This window comes from Periplaneta americana, chromosome 15, assembly GCF_040183065.1.
Source record: "Periplaneta americana isolate PAMFEO1 chromosome 15, P.americana_PAMFEO1_priV1, whole genome shotgun sequence".
NCBI lineage: Eukaryota > Metazoa > Arthropoda > Insecta > Blattodea > Blattidae > Periplaneta > Periplaneta americana.
The window spans coordinates 125274044-125291918 of record NC_091131.1 but is presented as its reverse complement, the minus strand read 5'-3'; the positions used below and the strand labels follow the sequence as shown (position 1 = coordinate 125291918).

The 17875-nt window shown below is 37.4% G+C and overlaps 1 protein-coding gene across 1 annotated transcript in view; it reads right to left on the bottom strand.

The window, feature by feature from the left end:
- The window catches only part of LOC138715735 (uncharacterized), a 432440-nt gene that overhangs the window by 262778 nt on the left and 151787 nt on the right, over nt 1-17875 (bottom strand). The window lies entirely within an intron of this gene.

Here is a 17875-nt window from a genome sequence, read left to right as displayed (position 1 = left end):
AAAATTACTTTTTGGGTATTGGGGATGCAGAAATCGATTTTTACGGCACTACGATACTTAATTTGTATAACATGAAAGTAAAAATGAAACATGTGGGGAGATAAAGGCGGCAAATTTGAAAAATAGCAAACTATAATCATTACATAATATTCTTCAAACTTTTTTTCGTCATAATCAGCGTAGCCTACATAAAACAAACCAAAATAGTAAGAGAATCTACACAAATGAGATAGCAACTGGAGGTGACAATGTTCAACTTCAGAAGAAACCCATCGATAGTGAATTTATGAGAAGCGGCACATGGTATTTTAACCTATTTAATTGATTTTGCTTTCAGTTTACGCATTTACGAAATGAGAAATTTTGTAAAGGAGGAAACTATTTCATGCAATGCCGTCATGTTTTTGAAGACATGCGCCATGATCTGAATATACCTATGGAATGAGATGATGAAATTAATGATATGATAAGAAGTCTGATTCTTTTCTACAGGAAAGAGGAAGAGTAATGGACAGTGGCAATGGAAATTCCAACCCGGCATTTGCCTAAGTAGGTTGGTCGGTCCAGGGATTTGAACCGCTGACCTCCCGAATGCGAGTCTCGTGTGGAAGACATGAGCCACTTCGCTCGGTATGTTGTACTATAACTAGACACAGGGTATTCATGAAAATGTATATTTTTTATAGAATTTTGATACATTACTAAAATTTAATAGCTACTCATTTCAAGACTTATAATTATATTCCGAATATGCATAGTTTGTTGCGCATGATTGAATGTTTTGACCTCCTTCGGAGCGAAGTCATGCACAATCCATATAATGGGTTCAATATTGCCTATAATTTTATTTCTAAAAGTTTTAATGCTATGGGTACTCGAAATCGTCGACGTTAAGTTTAATAAGAATTAAATCACTAATAATGTGCGGAAAAAGGACTCCTATAGACATATTTTATTGCAGTGTGTCGAATTGGAACATATCCGGAGAAAATATCTACCTCCCTCGATGCTAAGTCAGAATAGGATTTCGCTTGCATGTCTTGACCTCATGGGGAATAGAGAATGCGAACAAAAGACTGGATTGTTCCTCTTAAAGGCGAGACAGATTAGAACATCAGCTGTTGAAGTTTATGATGCGAACTGACGAAGGGATAATGATATCTACTCAATTATACACTTTTATGTCTCTTTTAGGTTAGGATATATTATATAATGTGTTTTGCTTGTTCTATTTTCATTTTAATCTGTGTGTTCTTTTGGAGAATGGTTGAATCTAATCATAGGTGAGGGGGTTGAAACCTACAAATTAGGAATTATTTTACACAGAATACTCATGCATTGGATTTAAGAGAAAATTTTGATAATATAGTACATCTCTATGTACAGGGACATCACTTTATTTTTACTAACATTTTTAATATTAACCTGGCTATACCTTTAGAGAAACGGAAACACCGTTTGCTACCCCCTTCCACGACTGTAGTTCGATGATACTGGCGTAAAACACAAAGAAATCACTCTACTAGGTATAGGAGGGAAGAAAAGTAGTTCATCCATTTACGTAAACTAGGAAATATCGCGATTTTGAGTTCGATAATTTTCATTAGGTTTTTGTTTAATCAAAATACAGTACTGTATTAAGAATAAGTGTTTTTACGCACGAACTTAGTTATCCATGCGAACGTATTCATTATGCAGTGTATATTATACTGTCTGCAGCACATTAGCGTACAATATAGAGAAAGACGTTAAATTGAAAAGTAATCATAATATGAATATTTAAACACATTTTTGAAAATGGTGGCAGTTCATTTCGATACAGGCTTCAGTTCTTTTGTGCATATTATTGCACTATAGACAATTGCATCTAATTCCAATTGCCAGTTTCGTCCTTCGTACTAATAACTCATGTTGAAATAATTCCGTACCTATTCTATAAAAGAGTACCTTTCGCACTGTAAATTCAATCTTCCCCTCTGCCCGATCCGCACAGATAAAATTACTCAGACATTCTATCTAATGTCCGTCCAAGTGGTTATGACGCAGGATCGTAGAAAGGGGGGAAATCAAGTGACAGTTAATTAACGAGGCCCTTTTATTTAAGTTATTTTAAACAGTTGTATAATATTAGGTAAACGTCCAATTCCTAACAGAAATTAATGTTTTCAGAAAAGAGCTAAGACAGCCCAGCTGGAAATCGGGATGCGACGTAGGCAAACGGGCAGTACCTGTGCGAAAATATGATTCGATATTGAAAGCTCTTTCGTCACTGGAAAATGCGAACATATTTCTGCAACGTACTATACTCACTAACTCAGTGCTGTTTACTATATGCGACCTTGGTTCTGTGTGGAGGACAATTGAAACTTCATTAGTAGAAGGGGTGGGAGTGAAGTACATTCAAAAACTCAGGTACAATAAAAATTGAAGTAAAAATAAAATGATGTCCCTGTATAATATTGCTCAATAAATCCATCTACTACTGAACTAAATCACTAATAAACAGATGTTGACAACCGAAATTGTTCCTTCTATCTAACCAAGGTTTAGTTTGAAGGCAATGAGAAGGTGATGGGGGTAGAGGAAACAGATTCTCAAAAATACTCATATAATGCAATGGAGTCAATTTAACTCCCGTCTGCAACAGCAATGGAAAGGAAGGGAAAATAGTCTTCTGTGATTGTCGCAATAAAGAGGTACTGGTAAACATTCTTGCGTGATCAAACTGTGTGAATAATATGTATTTTCTGTACCGCGTTGTATTTTTCGTTGTAACAGATCCTGAAGGTATAAATTTAGGTTATTTAATTTTTTAACGTGGGACGTTTACGTGGATACCTATTGGAGATAAATGTCCGTTACCATTCCTGTAATAAAGCACCCTACGCGCATCTAGCTCCTTAGCGGGAGTGCGCCGATGCAACCTGCAACTTACGAATATTATTGCTCGTTAACGGCTGCGGTCAGACGCAACCCGCAACATATCACAATTGGCGAAATTAATGCTTTTTGAATATCAACGTGTTTGACTTAAATTGAACATATTAGGCCTACTAGTGGCTTTAGCAGCGAATGCTGTATTTATTTTCTTGCACTAATTACGATGTTTATTAAAGTTTATATTGTTTGTTTTAGGGTTGTGACAACACGAGCGCCATCAAGCGGTGACCCATTGTTATTTTAAATCACACAGCTATCAAGCACTTAAATGTTGTACGAAATTATAGAGGTTCTACAAGTCCTCTGCCATATTTTAAATTAATTTTAAACAACTTTGTAACTTTTATGTTATGGTTATATTCGTACAGTTGGATTTTATTTTATTTTTCATAGGAGTTAGGAGACTTACAGTTTGTTATATAGAAGTTAATTTGTTGGGTGAATAAACTGTAGAGAAAACGCAACGTTGCGATCTGACTCTTGGCCGAGTCGCTCGCAGACTCCGGTTATTACGTAGCTAGCTTGATATCGATATGTCGCGCAGTAATAGTAATTCGACACACAATAAATTATTAATGTAAAATATAAAACTCAGAAGCACGATTTTTCTACAATGCGATTCTGAAACAGCACATATAGCCGACTATTCATTCATTCATGCAACCATTCATCCATCCATCCATCCATCCATCCATCAATCCATCATTAATAAATAAATTAATTAATTAATTCATGCAACCATCCATCCATCCATTCATTATGTAGTTTTGACTGCGAACATAGCATTCTCTCTAATCTTCCCTATTTTCCACCTTCCTCTTTGTATTCGCATACAATCTATATACTCGTATCTTAGTGTCGTTTATCATCTAATGTCTTCCTCTGTCCCGACATTTTCTCCCGTTCGCCATTCCTTTCAGTGCATACTTTAACAGATAGTACTTTCTTAATCAGTGATCCACCAATTTATTTTTTTCTTTCTGATCAGTCTCAGCATTATTCTTTCTTCACCCACTCTTTTTAGCAGAGCTTCATTTCTTACCTTGCATGTTAATTTAACACGCTCCATTTTTCTCCATATTCACATTTCAAATGCTTCTAGGTGTTTCTCCTTCGTCCATACAATGTCATAATCCATACAAAGCACGTCACTAGGCTCTTCCTAGTACTTTTTTTCAGAGGTCCACAGAAGATACTCTTTTTTCTATTAAAAGCTTTCTTTAACATTGCTATCCTTCGTTTGGCTTCCTGTCAGCAGCTTATGTTACTATTTATAGTACATTCCATGTATTTGAAGCTGTCCACTTGTTTTACTTTCTCATTTCAAATTCCCACGTTTATCGTATTTATTTTTCTTCCGTTAACCATGGTCTTTTTGTTGGTCTTGGTGGTATTTATCTTCATGCCATAGTGCTCACGGCTGTCATTTAGTTCCAGTACTATAGCTCATAATATCTTCTGCTCTTCTCCTAACAAGACTGTATCATCAGCAAATAATATGTACTTTATTCTTCTTCCTCCTACTATCATCCCTCTCATGTTCTGATAACAGTTCTTCATTGAATCCTCGAAGTATGTGTTGAATAGTGTAGGTGATAAAGGGCTACTTGTCATACTTCTCTCCCTATCCTCTGAGTTCTGAGATATTTGTTGTTTTATTTGTAAAATTCAAAATAATTCTACACTTAAAAAAAGTTACTGACATGAGGAAAAATGCTGAAAAAATTCTGCATGTTACAGTTAGGGCACAAATGCAGGTGCAGGGTGCGGCAGAAATAACTCCCGAATTTAAAATGTAAATAACAAAACAATAATAAAAGTTATTCAAAATTCTATTTCACAGTTTGAAAGAGGAATGTTTACCATTTACTTTCCACATACTATCACTTAGTTTTGAAAATAATATCGTCCAAATGACGAGCTTCATATTCTATTCACTTATGAAGCCTCTTCCTGAAGTTCTGCATTAACCTACTAGTCATGTATGGTGATATTGCAGCAATTTCTTTAAATCAAGCTTGTTTTGTAACTATGAAAATGTAAATCAAAACAATAATTCTTTACTTCTTATATTAAAAGATTCTAAGTAACGGTTTGCAAGCCTGATAGATTTCAGTTCTTCTGGTGTTCTCGGCTTATGTTTGTAGACTTAAGCATTCAGGAATCCCCAGAGAAAGAAATCGCGTAGTGAGAGATCATGGAACGTGCTGGCCATGAAATGTCCCCTCGTTAGGATATCAGGTACCCTGGAAACATTTCTCTTAGGAGGTTCATCGATGCTTTTGCTGTATGTGCAATGGCACCATCCTTTTGGAACCACACAGCAAGATCTCTTAGTTCTTGCGTTTCGGCTGCAGGAGGTTGTGTAGCATCTCCATGTAACGAGCAGAAGTTACTGTAACTGTTTTGTCCTCTTCCTCAAAAAGTACGGGCTTATAATTCCGAAATCAGCAACAGCGCACCACACAGTAACAATTTCGGTGTGGAGAAGTCGCTCATGGAGCTTCAAGGATTATTTTCGGCCCAGTACCGAAAATTCTGTTTATTAATGCAATCCGACATATGAAACTGAGCTTCGTGATTTGACAGTAGACTGCCGTTAGCTGAAACAATTTGCAGATGACCTCACAAGATGCGCTGCGGTTAGCCCAATCACGTTCATTGAGTTTCTGCACAATCACCATTTTGTATGGATGGAAATTTAGGTCTGTGTGCAAAATTCTCCTTACGATGCACTCAGATATTCCCATAGCAGCTGCATGCCTACGGGCCGAACGTTGAGGAGATTGCGTAATGACGTGTCTCACTGCTTCATTGTTCTTTGGTGTTCGAACGTTACGAGGCCTGCCAAGAATCCGTTCTTCTCAAATTTTCGACCCATAACAAAATGTTTTCCTGTCAGGAACTTTAGCATTTCGATCTAGCCCAAAGTGCTTACGAAATAATCGCTGTGTTGTGGTAGACTACCAGAGCCGACATTTTAAAAAATAAGTGTCAATCACGAAACCACGATGCTCTCTACTCCACGCCATGATAGGAATGGTAAGGCACGTGCTACTCAAAGCCACAACTCCGATTCACGCTTTACCACTAACGCCAGAGAAACAGCGGTGGCAAATTCGGGAGTTATTTCTGCCGCAGTCTGTATATTATACTATACTTCGGGTCTCTGCAACATACATCTAATATCATAATCATGTATGAAGTATGGTAAAGTATACTAGAGAAAATTCTGCCCACAGGAACCATACGGCATATGGGCGCCAAAATTTTGTACATGGAGATCTATTTTTTACACAGAGATCTGTACTGATCTTAGATTCCCATATGCTGTTCCTATGATTATCTTACTTGATGTTTATGATCATAAATGTCCATCGCTACAGCGTTGGAATCCAGAACCATAATTATATTATTGAAAAACACAGAAGTGCTACAGGTACTCATCAAGGTAAGTGTGCATCTACTGTGCCGGCTTCATGGGATATTCTTTAAATAAAGCTTGTTTTGTAATTATGCAAATGTAAATCAAAACAATAATTCTTTCTTTCTTATATTAAAAGATTCTAAGTAACGGTTAGCAAGTCTGACCGTGAAACAAGTGGGACCGGATTTAACTTCTAGTTTGGATAAGTTACCTGGTTGAGGTCTCTTCCAGGGTTTTCCCACAAACTCATTAACGGTAAATGCAACCAAAGCAGTTGATGGAGCGTCGTAAAATATGTATTAAAAGAGTCATTACATGACGGTCGGAGAGGTAGAGAGAAGAGAGTAAAATATATTTCAAGTGAGAAAAATAAAGATTATGGCGTATGGCCAAGAAAAAAATTATCATGACAGCACTGCTCTCACATTTCTTGTCCTACCCCGATTTTGACTCGTTGTTTCATATTATAAAAAGTCTTAATAGCATTCTATCTTTCCAATCCACACCAATTTTCTGCAAGGCCCCAAACAGTTATTCGACACCACTCTGTCAAATGCCTTTTCTAGGTCCACAAACACTACATACACTTCTTCATTTTTCTTTAGATATCTTACACCGATTGGTCGCAGGAATCCAATTACATCTCTCGTATCGTGTCCCTTTCTGAAGCCTAATTGTTATTTTTCCTACTCTCCTTCCATCTTAGAATATAAACGTTGATTCAGCATTTCCTGGAGAATCTTCGACATCAGGCTGCTAGTCCTGAACACATTACAGTTCTTGACATTTTTTCCCCGTATTGGCAGCAACACTGTCTCCGTGGAATTTTCAGGCCACTCGCCTTTCTTATATTTTTCATTGTATAATGATAAAATTTTCTTCTTGTCCTCATCCAAGGCTATTATATGGACGAATTCCATAGAGTATTCAAGGACAGAACCACCAGCGACTTTTAACTCTGGCGAACTCTAAAAATCAAAATGTACAAAAATAATTCACATACTGCTGAACAGGTGAAAAATAAAATCCGCATAAACATGGCCTCATTTTCTCAACGGGGAGTGCAGTAAGTGATACACCACTTCCTAAATAAGTGTGAGAAATATTTAGAAAAAAAGGCAGACAGCTTGCGTATCTGCTTTCTTCATTTGGGTGAGTAATGTGACATTTCAATTAACTACTTACATAATATATATGGTGACATTTTACACTGACTGTTTGTGATGTGTTGACTTACAGATACTACGTAACGTATCCCTCATAGTAAGGTATCTGCAAACGGATCGGCCGGGAGCCGGGTACCCTCGTTACATTTCCTGTGTGATCTACTCACCCAGTAGTTTAAACACAAGCTAAAAATTATGTATGGTGTGGCAAGGACTACGGTGGGAAAAGCTCACATGGATTTGTACCAATGTTATGGGTCCATTTTGCTGTATCTACATTTTGAGGTGGGCGAAAAATGGCAAGTAATTTTTTCCTAGAGCCGTGTATCAAAAGAGACAGAGTTGTTTTTCGTGCCGCAAATTTACGACATAGGACTCGTGGCTTTACTTCTCTTCCGATGAAAGGATATTTATCATCTTTAAAATCAATAGCCCTGGACAGGTTTTGAACCACCGAACACCAGATGAAACGGAAAGTGTAGTAGCCTCAAAACCACCAAAGACAATAAATTTTGTATGTCTGAATATGATTATGATGATAATGATAATAATAATAATAATAATAATAATAATAATAATAATAATAATAATAATAATAATTGCCATTTTTGAAGCCTAACATTTAACTACAGATGAAAAATGAAAGTAAAAATAGAGAAATTGGAACCCAACACATCACACATAGGTACTAATTCCGTAACTTAAACTATTCGGTTGGAGCACATCTTATGATAAGAAAGCCCTACAGACTAGATTTCCGTAGATTGCACTTGAAATTGAATCCCTTGTAGCAGTGATTTTATAATTGGAGGCTCAAAGTCAATGTAAAAAAGTGAACTAACATTATCTTTATCCGAACCTGAAAACCGAGGCTAGGATTTACCGTATTATACACGTTCTTCATTCACTGATTTACTTACGCCCTACTCCAGCCGCGGCGAAAATGCGACTCACGAGCACATTGTGGCTCGCAGTGCATTTCCCTTGCTTCCTACCTACAACCCCCACCCTCTCACTCACTGGAGTCAAACTCCGTTCCATTTGTATTTGTCTCTAACCTGCGAGTGGCGTATCGTCGCAATGTCTCTCTCGAAACCATGTACCTCTACAAAAACGAAAGTGGGATGGGAGGATGCATTTTTTTGCTGACAATATGATGAGAATATTAAATGTATGATTTGTTCACAAATATTATTAGGAAAACGGTTGTATAACATAAAACAGCATTATATGTTACTACATGTTACTGATGATAAATTAAAAGGTTAAGTGTTGTTGTTATTATTATTATTATTATTATTATTATCATCATCATCATCATCATCATCATCTCTGTACGTCGATCCTTTTTCAGCAGATGTACGAATAATGCGGTTAGATCTTCAATTTAAACTCACAGATTTACAATGTGACGTTAAATGAAAGCTAGATGTAAGGACTTGACAAATGTTGAACTTTTCAAATCTTTGGCAAAACATAAATATTTGAAGCTTTGTTCTTTCGCTTGCTCTGTTGAAGCCATGTTCGCTACAACTCACGTTTGTGAAAAATTATTTTCAACAATGAAAATAGTAAAAATTAAATTTAGATCACGACTGACAGACAAAAACCTTCGTGATCAACTACGACTGGCAGTGACATAATTCCTGATTTTGAAACTCTGTTGCAGAGACATTCTGAAGACAATTAATTTTAGGTTGTGATAACGTGTCCTATGTTTCCTTGTTCATTTCTCTCTTCGTTACACGTACTAAACATTAGTTTGTAGCCTTGTACTGTATATAATTTTATGTAAGTGCTTGACGTAAGGAAAATGAAAAACCGTTAATAAGTCAGACAGTTGCTTCACTTCCCCTTCGGGTGTCCGCCTCCCTCCATAGGTGTATGCACGTTGCAGCTTACACAGTGGCTCGGCGCACGATGGCATTTTCGCCACGGCTGCCCTACTCTCACGGGGATTCGCGGCGCTTTTCGAATTTCAGAAGCTCCAGATTATACAGTAGATACAGTGGTTTCCGAAGAGTGTCTCGCGCGACCATGGGGAGTCGTGGACAGAGGTGGGAGAGGTCGCGAGATTATTTACAAAATAAAACATAAAATTCTTTATATTTATGTAATATCTCTAAACATAAACAACGTTTAACATAAAATAAAAACAATATTTCAATAGTTGTTTTTTAGTCAATTAAGACAGATCTGAACCTCACAAGTAATAGCAACAAGGCAGGCAAGTAGACCAGGAGATAATGGGGTAGGGTGACTAGTTCCTTTCTATCTTTACTGCATACATTGCGAATTACCTGCATATTACACTAATCAGACTTTGAGATGTACTGTCTGATAAGGATAAAAGATGTAGGGTAAACATTGGTAACTTCGTGGCAGTGGTTATTTCGTGATACTTTTTCTTTGCTCTTTTGTGAATTAACCAATGGTGTTACGAGATTCAAATTTCCGTCAAGGGATTGCATATGTTGTCAGGTTTCCAGAAACATACAGCTACGCTTTGTGTCACTATTGTAGCTGCTTCAGTGAGCTTTTATGTTTGGAGAGAGAAATTTAGCGTCGACTTCTCAGGCGTACAAATTTTGTGGATGTTTGTAATTACATTACAGGCTTATTACTAAAGGTAAGCTTATGATATTTGGTACAAATATTTATTGTATCTTCATGAAATTTTATGAAATGTTTTTGGAATTTTAGATACAGCTGTAGTCGCCATATAGGCTTAGCTTTACTGATAGAAATCTTAGCTGTTTGAGACGAAATTTTGTTGAGCATTAAGCGTTACATTTTATACTATTTTAAAAATTGTATTACAATACGAATTTTAGAAATCTGAAGATAAGATGTGATAACAAAAAAGAAAAAAAGACGCAATGAGTTCAGTGTAGCTTCTGTTTGATTTGTTATCATGCTAAGTGCCAATGATAAGTGCTAGATGACTTATTTGGAAGAATTGTGACAGGAGATGAAACATGGCTCCACCATTTTGGACCGGAGATAGAGGCAGACAATGGAGTGGCATCACGCAAATTCACCAAAGAAATAGAAATTCAAAAGTGCACCTTCGGCAGGGAAAGTTATGGCTACTGTGTTTTTCGATTCGGAAGGACTCTTGCTTGGGACATCCTGCCATACGAAACCACCATTAATTCTGACGCGTATGTAGCAACTCTCAAGAAACTTCAAGCTCGACTGAGTCGTGTTCGACGACATTGGGAGAAGCTGGATGTTCTGCAATTGCACGACAACGCACAGCCATATGTCAGTCACAAGATCACAGACCAGATCAGAAAATTCGGATAGACAACACTGAAACATCCGCCTTACAGTCCTGAACTGGCACCGTTCGATTACCATATCTTTGGTAAACTGAAGGATCCCTTCGCGGAACGAGGTTAGAAAATGACTTCCTTGTGCACGCTGCTAAAGAGTGGCTCAGACGTGTTGGTTCTGACTTTTACCGTGCTGGTCTACAGGCCCTCGTTCCTAGGTTACGTAAGGCAGTTGAAAGGGACGGGGATTATGTGGAAAAGTGACATTTTTTTCCTAAAGGTGTATCTGCATTCTGTGAAAATAGCAAAGCTTGTAGGATAAAAATATAATTTTTAAACAAATTTTATGAATTACTTTTGGAGTTACCCTAGTAATACAGGCTATAGTAAAGTCCGTAATAAAAGTAACTGCTGCTGCTACTGCTACTGCTACTACTACTATAAAATTTCACATTACTACATGTGCATACTACATATTTCACATTTTAGCTACTCTACACCTTAGGTCAGTGGCTCCCAACCGGTGTGTCGCGACACATTGTGTCGCACAGCGCTATGGAGTGTGTCGCGAAATTTTGGAATTGAAAAATAAATTTTATGCCATCCAGGAAGTCTCTTTACATCGGATTATTTATTTACAACGAAGTCTTTGATATGGTACATTTTACTTTGAGATAGACTTCAAACAATGAAACGTGAACACCTGCAACAATGCTCAGTAATCGTTTACTCTTCCCACTTAGTAATAAACAGATTTTAGAATCGTTAGAACATATTAGTCAGTTTCATTATATACGTGTAAGCAAGCGATAGTGCGATTATTTTTTATCAAAAGTGCTTTATTTAGATTTTTATGGACACATTTTTAATTCAAAAACCTCGATCTCAATTAAGTTCTGGGTTAGATGACAGCAAAATTCAAATACCTGGGAGCAACAGTAACAAATGTAAATGATACTCGGGAGGAAATTAAACACAGAATAAATATGGGAATTGCCTGTTATTATTCGGTTTATCATCCAGTCTGTTGTCAAAAAATCTTAAAGTTACAATTAATAAAACAGATATAGTACCAGTTGTTATATATGGTTGTGAACCTTGGACTCTCACTTTGAGAGAGGAACATAGGTTAAGGGTGTTTGAGAATAAGGTTCTTAGGAAAATATTTGGAGCTAAGAGGGATGAAGTTACAGGAGAATGGAGAAAGTTACACAACACAGAACTGCACGCATTGCATTCTTCACCTGACATAATTAGGAACATTAAATCCAAACGTTTGAGATGAGCAGGCCATGTAGAACGTATGGGCGAATCCAAAAATGCATATAGAGTGTTAGTTGTGAGGCCGGAGGGAAAAAGACCTTTGGGGAGGCCGAGACGTAGATGGGATGATAATATTAAAATGGATTTGAGGGAGGTGGGATATGATGGTAGAGACTGGATTAATATTGCTCAGGAAAGGGACCAATGGCGGGCTTATGTGAGGGCGGCAATGAACCTCCGGGTTCCTTAAAAGCCAGTAAGTAAGTAAGTAAATAAGTGAGTAAGTAAGTAAGTAAATAAGTGAGTAAGTAAGTAAGTAAGTAAGATGACAGCAGAGCTAATTCAAATAATGTGAGCGAAAGTTCACTTCAGGTTTCGCAAAAACGTATTGCGTTTCGTAAATATAGCAGGACGAATAGAAGAAATAGTGTACGCACTTGAGTTTACACGGATCCGCTGCAACGCGGCGTTGTTACTCTAAGCGCGGACTCGGAAGGAATTCACAGTACTTGTTACGAAGCAAATTTCTTCCATTTAACCCGGCTATTCGTAACTTAAGAAATACCTTTATAGTTTCTTATGCATAATTAATAGTCTTCAATCAGATATTACTATTATGAACGTTCGTAACAGAAAATACAATGGGATCTGAAGCGTTGTGAAAGCAATTATACGTTCAGTATTTAAATAATCTTTTCATAACAAGTTGCGAATTCAGGGTGAAAAAAACCTACGAAATGCTAGTAAATAAAGAGTTGAATGATATTTTACGTGCCTATAAATGAATTAAATAACTCACCATGATTAGTTGCCTGTTACCTTTGAGAATTTGCGAGAATACTTGACGGATTTACGAGCTTGTAAAAATCTTGGGATTTACTTTGTCCTGAAGAAGAATCGGCACTTTAAATAGTGGTAGACTAATTTCGGAATAATATCGATGATGTGTTCTCTGCAACAATCTGCTCCCGAAGACTGGATCGAAAGAGCGTCAAGATAGATCTTATCCCACATTGCTCTTGCTGAGCTAATCTTTTCTTTAATATTCAATTCTGTTTGAATAAGTACGTCATATACAGCTTGGGAGGGATGGTTTAAAAAACTAACGTTCCTACCTGATCGGTAGTCTTTGATTTGGGTGAGAGCTGCACAATGTTTAGACCTATTACATTCCTGTCGAGGGTACACGCAATAAACTTAGAGGAATGATTTACTACATAACCGGCCACATAATACACTAAACATGTCAATCAACGCAGCAGGAGTGGTATTCACCAACTCGGGTATACCTTATTTTATTTCAAGGAGTGCAGTTCGGTGGCTCCTTTGAACGCCCACTTACAGATTTATGACTTTCTACACAAACAACTCTGACAATTCCATCCTGTCCTCTCGTCCCAACATTGCACAGTTGCCACAATCCTGGTGACCCTCGAAATTATGCAGTGAAACTGATGGGATTCTTGGAATTCGGAAAAGATGCGACAACTCTGCCTGCACGTGGATTTGACGGGAACCTGTCAATCCTTCTGAACGAAGGTTGTGATTTGTTACTAACAGGAGAAGACAAGATTTCCGTCACAGTAAGGAAGACATTTATTTATGACAACCAATTAGTAGGCGGCAGTAGAATGTCTGTCGGCAAAGTCTTTTCTATGAAACTGCACTCCATGAAATAAAATAAGGTATACAGCACTTTCCCAGTATTATTTTTAATAGGTTATTTTACGACGCTTTATCAACATCCAGGTTATTTAGCGTCTGAATGAGATGGTGATAATGCTGGTGAAATGAGTCCGGGGTCCAACACCGAAAGTTACACAGCATTTGCTCATATTGGGTTGAGGGAAAACCCCGGAAAAAACCTCAACCAAGTAACTTGTCCCAACCGGGAATCGAACCCGGGCCACCTGGTTTCGCGGCCAGACGCGCTAGCAGTTACTCCCAGTATTGACCATGTATTTTTTTTCCATGAATAACATTTTTTTCCTTTTATACAGGTTTCTACAGACTTCCTAACTGTCTTGTTGAGTAATTCCACATTTCGCGCTAATGTTCGCATTTGGTCCACAAACGATGTGAGTAGTTAGTTCATCATAACTTTTCGTTTCAGAGTTTCCAGCAATGTTAAGAAGGATCTGCTTCGTAGTAAATGCATCTGGAGGAAATCTATTGTCGAAGGATGGTCATCTGAACTGAGTGAAGGCAAAATTCCGAAGTGATGTTCCAAGTGGTCTTGGGCGAGTTTCCCTGTTAGGATATATTTTTGTATCCTTTGCTCCGGAGCCATTCGCTCATTTCTAAGGTACTCTGCAAGGTTACTACTAAACATTGTTGTAGCAGACGCAAATGTGTTGGTTGTAGTTGTGAGACACTGAAGAAAATCATTAAGGAATTAGTGATCAGAAGAGTCTTTATAAGGAGCCTTAGCACAAATGTGTGAATTTAATGCGACGGCAATACAGTTTAAATGCCTTGTAAATTCTTCAGTGCCCTCACTGCCTTCGAAACCCGATGACCCTAATTCTCGATAAAATTTGAGGCCTTTGGCGACACTGTTGCTAAAGAGCTGGAACGCGAGTCTGGTGTCATCCATTCTCTTAAAGGACGAGCGATCTAAATGAGCTGTTGTCAAAACTTGGGACAAACCCTACACATTCGCACATCCAGATAAGTCTTCCTTAAACAGTTTTCTATAAAAACTAAAATTGATATTTTTCTCCTTGCAAGAGAATTCGATTTTATCATGGAAATAATTTCTTATGCATTTCAGTATGTGCACAAAATCTGAGAATACCCGTATCTTTCTTTCTGTCGTCGAACGGATTAGGAATATAGAATTATGCTGGAAATTTTTTCCATCGATTTCTCAGACTTCCAGGCCTTACTATTTGTTTGACTGCCATCACAAGTGAAACCGACTACTCTCGTCCCAACTGCTTCTAATTGTAGTATAACTTGAATAATAATTTTAGCGAGAATGTCACCTGGAGTAGCGTTTCTGCTAGCGTATATAGCAATTGGTTGAATCCAATCTTGCATAAATACTAATGCATGATTTGCTAATTGTTTCTTTTGGACATCAGTCGTGAGATCTCCGAAATCAACAAATACGACCACTTTAAGGGAATAATTATTAAATTGAATTTCTTCTCTGAATTTGACGTCATCGAATATTACCACTCCGTAACGTTTATTTTAATATATTTCATCATTTCGGTAAATTACGGAAAATGTGAGGTACAACTCTTGATTGTAATTTTCAACGCACTCGCGGTATTGCTGTCTTATGACGTTATATATTAAAACAGTCTGAGCGGTTATTTATCGAAACCTGCCTATCTTTGCGCGGAATCGCTCTGGTTCACTTTCCAAACTCATCTTTTTCTTTGGGAGATGAAAAGAAATGCCTTGTTACACTATTTCTACTGTATTTCGATCTACAACCCGGAACAAAACAGTACGGAATTTTTGTAATTACTTTGTAAACCATCACACAATATTCTTTGGCACTGGTTAGTTCAAAGCACAACAAATTGAAGACATCTACATAACTCTCAACAACAAAGCATATTAACAACTTCTAGCAATTTTCATCATTAAACGCGCGAGAAAATTGGTTTGAATATTAACCCCCAAAAATGTAGTCCCATTAACATTAAAAACGGTAATCTCAGCCAAGGCACTATCACTTTGAATTGTGGAAATATAATTAATTCTATTGGACCGGGTGAAATCGTCAAATATTTGGGAATTACGAGTACATTTTCTGCAGAAATTGTATTTGATCAACCAAGTATTATTCGATCTTTTAGTAAAGTTATTGACAAGTTAACCACCACTAATTTACTAAAACCTGATTAAAAACTGCTTTATTTAATGCTGAATGGGAAGTACACATCCAGAAGTCTTCTAAACATAAATGACGAACATCTCCATTTCTGCAGGAATCTTGAAACTGAAAAACAAGATGCCCTTTAAACATTCCCAACAACGCAGAAGCACATTCGATGATAGGACGAAGTTTAAGATCTGAGTTACGGCGGAGGTCGTTTAATAATTGGTGTTGTCTTCCACAAAAAGGCAAAGGAGTGGTAACCTACAGTGAAGATCCAAAAAACAACTCTTGGATTAGTAATAGAAGAGGGATATCAACCTCAGAGTGGACCAATGCCACAAAGATGTCCACAAACATCGCAGCAGTACGATCGGTGCCAGGTCGTTCCTTTCAAGATCAAAAGTGACGTCATCTAGGATGCAGCGATGTAGAAACCCTTGGGCATGTTTTGGGTTATTGCTCTAAAGGAGAACTACTGAGGAACAATCGCCACCATAAAGTGAGAAGCTCCATCGCAACCACTCTTCGGAAAGCAAAGTGGGAGGTTTACGAAGAAGTGCTCTGCTTGGCTGAGAATGGGTCAACGAGAAGAGCAGACATTATAGCCATCGATCTCCAGAATCAAAGAAGCCTCATTCTTGACCTCACTGTCCGTTTTGAGAAGGATGATCAACAAGCCAATAACGTTAACGATGAAAAGAAGTCTATTTACAACCCATGTATTCCTCACTTCAGTGAGAGATACAAAATGAATATTAATACATGGGAAGTGAAAGGACATCTTTTTTTGGCGCTAGGGGAACTTCATTTAAGTTAACCAAAACCATTCTCCTTTCTCTTAAATTTTCTAATGAGGACATTAACAAAATTTGTCTAATGGTATTGAGAGATTCATTATCCATTTTACACAATCACTTGTATAATACTATGCAATTTTTTTTACTTCATTTCATTACTCTTCAATGTAATTTCATCTCATGTTTCTCCGAAATCAAATTGTACTTTATTTTTAAATTTATCATTGTTCCGTATTCTCTCCGCAATCATATTGTATTTTTAATTTAACCTCTGCTTTGTATTCTGGATCCTAGTGGTCAGCCGTAGATTTCGGCCAGATGTCCCAAATTGTGGAATTTGTGTCGAGGTATCTGACCAGACAACAGATGGATCCTAGCGATCGAAGCGCCGCTAGTTGTCAGATCCGCCACCGACAATAGGAAAGCATAGGGGTGCTAGTCATAGACATTTCGCAGCACGCGCTACGAGCGTACTAAACTAGCCCCGGTTATCCACTGGTTACTAGTACAGAATTCAAATCATATCCTATTGCTAACACTGGTTTATGAAAAACGCTGATAATCCACCGGAAGCCCGCGCTAAAATGTCTATGAATACGGCCCTTCACGTGTGTACACTATTTCTTCTATTCGTCCTGATTATAGTGATGAATACTTGCAATATGGTTTTACGTGGCATGAAGATGAATATAAACAAAATCTCGAGTGTCTTATAGCCTATGCGGAAATGTTTTGTCAAATCAGTCGATGGTGCCGAATAAACTAAAAAGACACTTAGAACTGCCATTTTCAACGTCATACTTATGTCAATCAGCATTTTCTACCATGGAAATAGTGAACTCTAAACAAAGTAACAGACTGCTGCATGTTGAAGATGATTTACGTGTTGGCCTGTCAATCATAAGGCCATGTATAGAAAAATTTTATGCAACCCAACAAGTGCAGGCTTCACATTAATTCTGCAGTACTTGGGAAAAGTGGCATAAGTCAGTTTCCACAAACATTTTTTATTAATTTATTGACAACTTACAGAACATCTGCTCCCTTGGGAAAAGAGACATACGTATTTCTCCCATTACAATAATTCAAACAGAAGAAAATCAAATTGACATAAACCAGCGTGAAGACAGTTTTTTTCCTTCTCCTGTAAAATTAACATTTTTGAC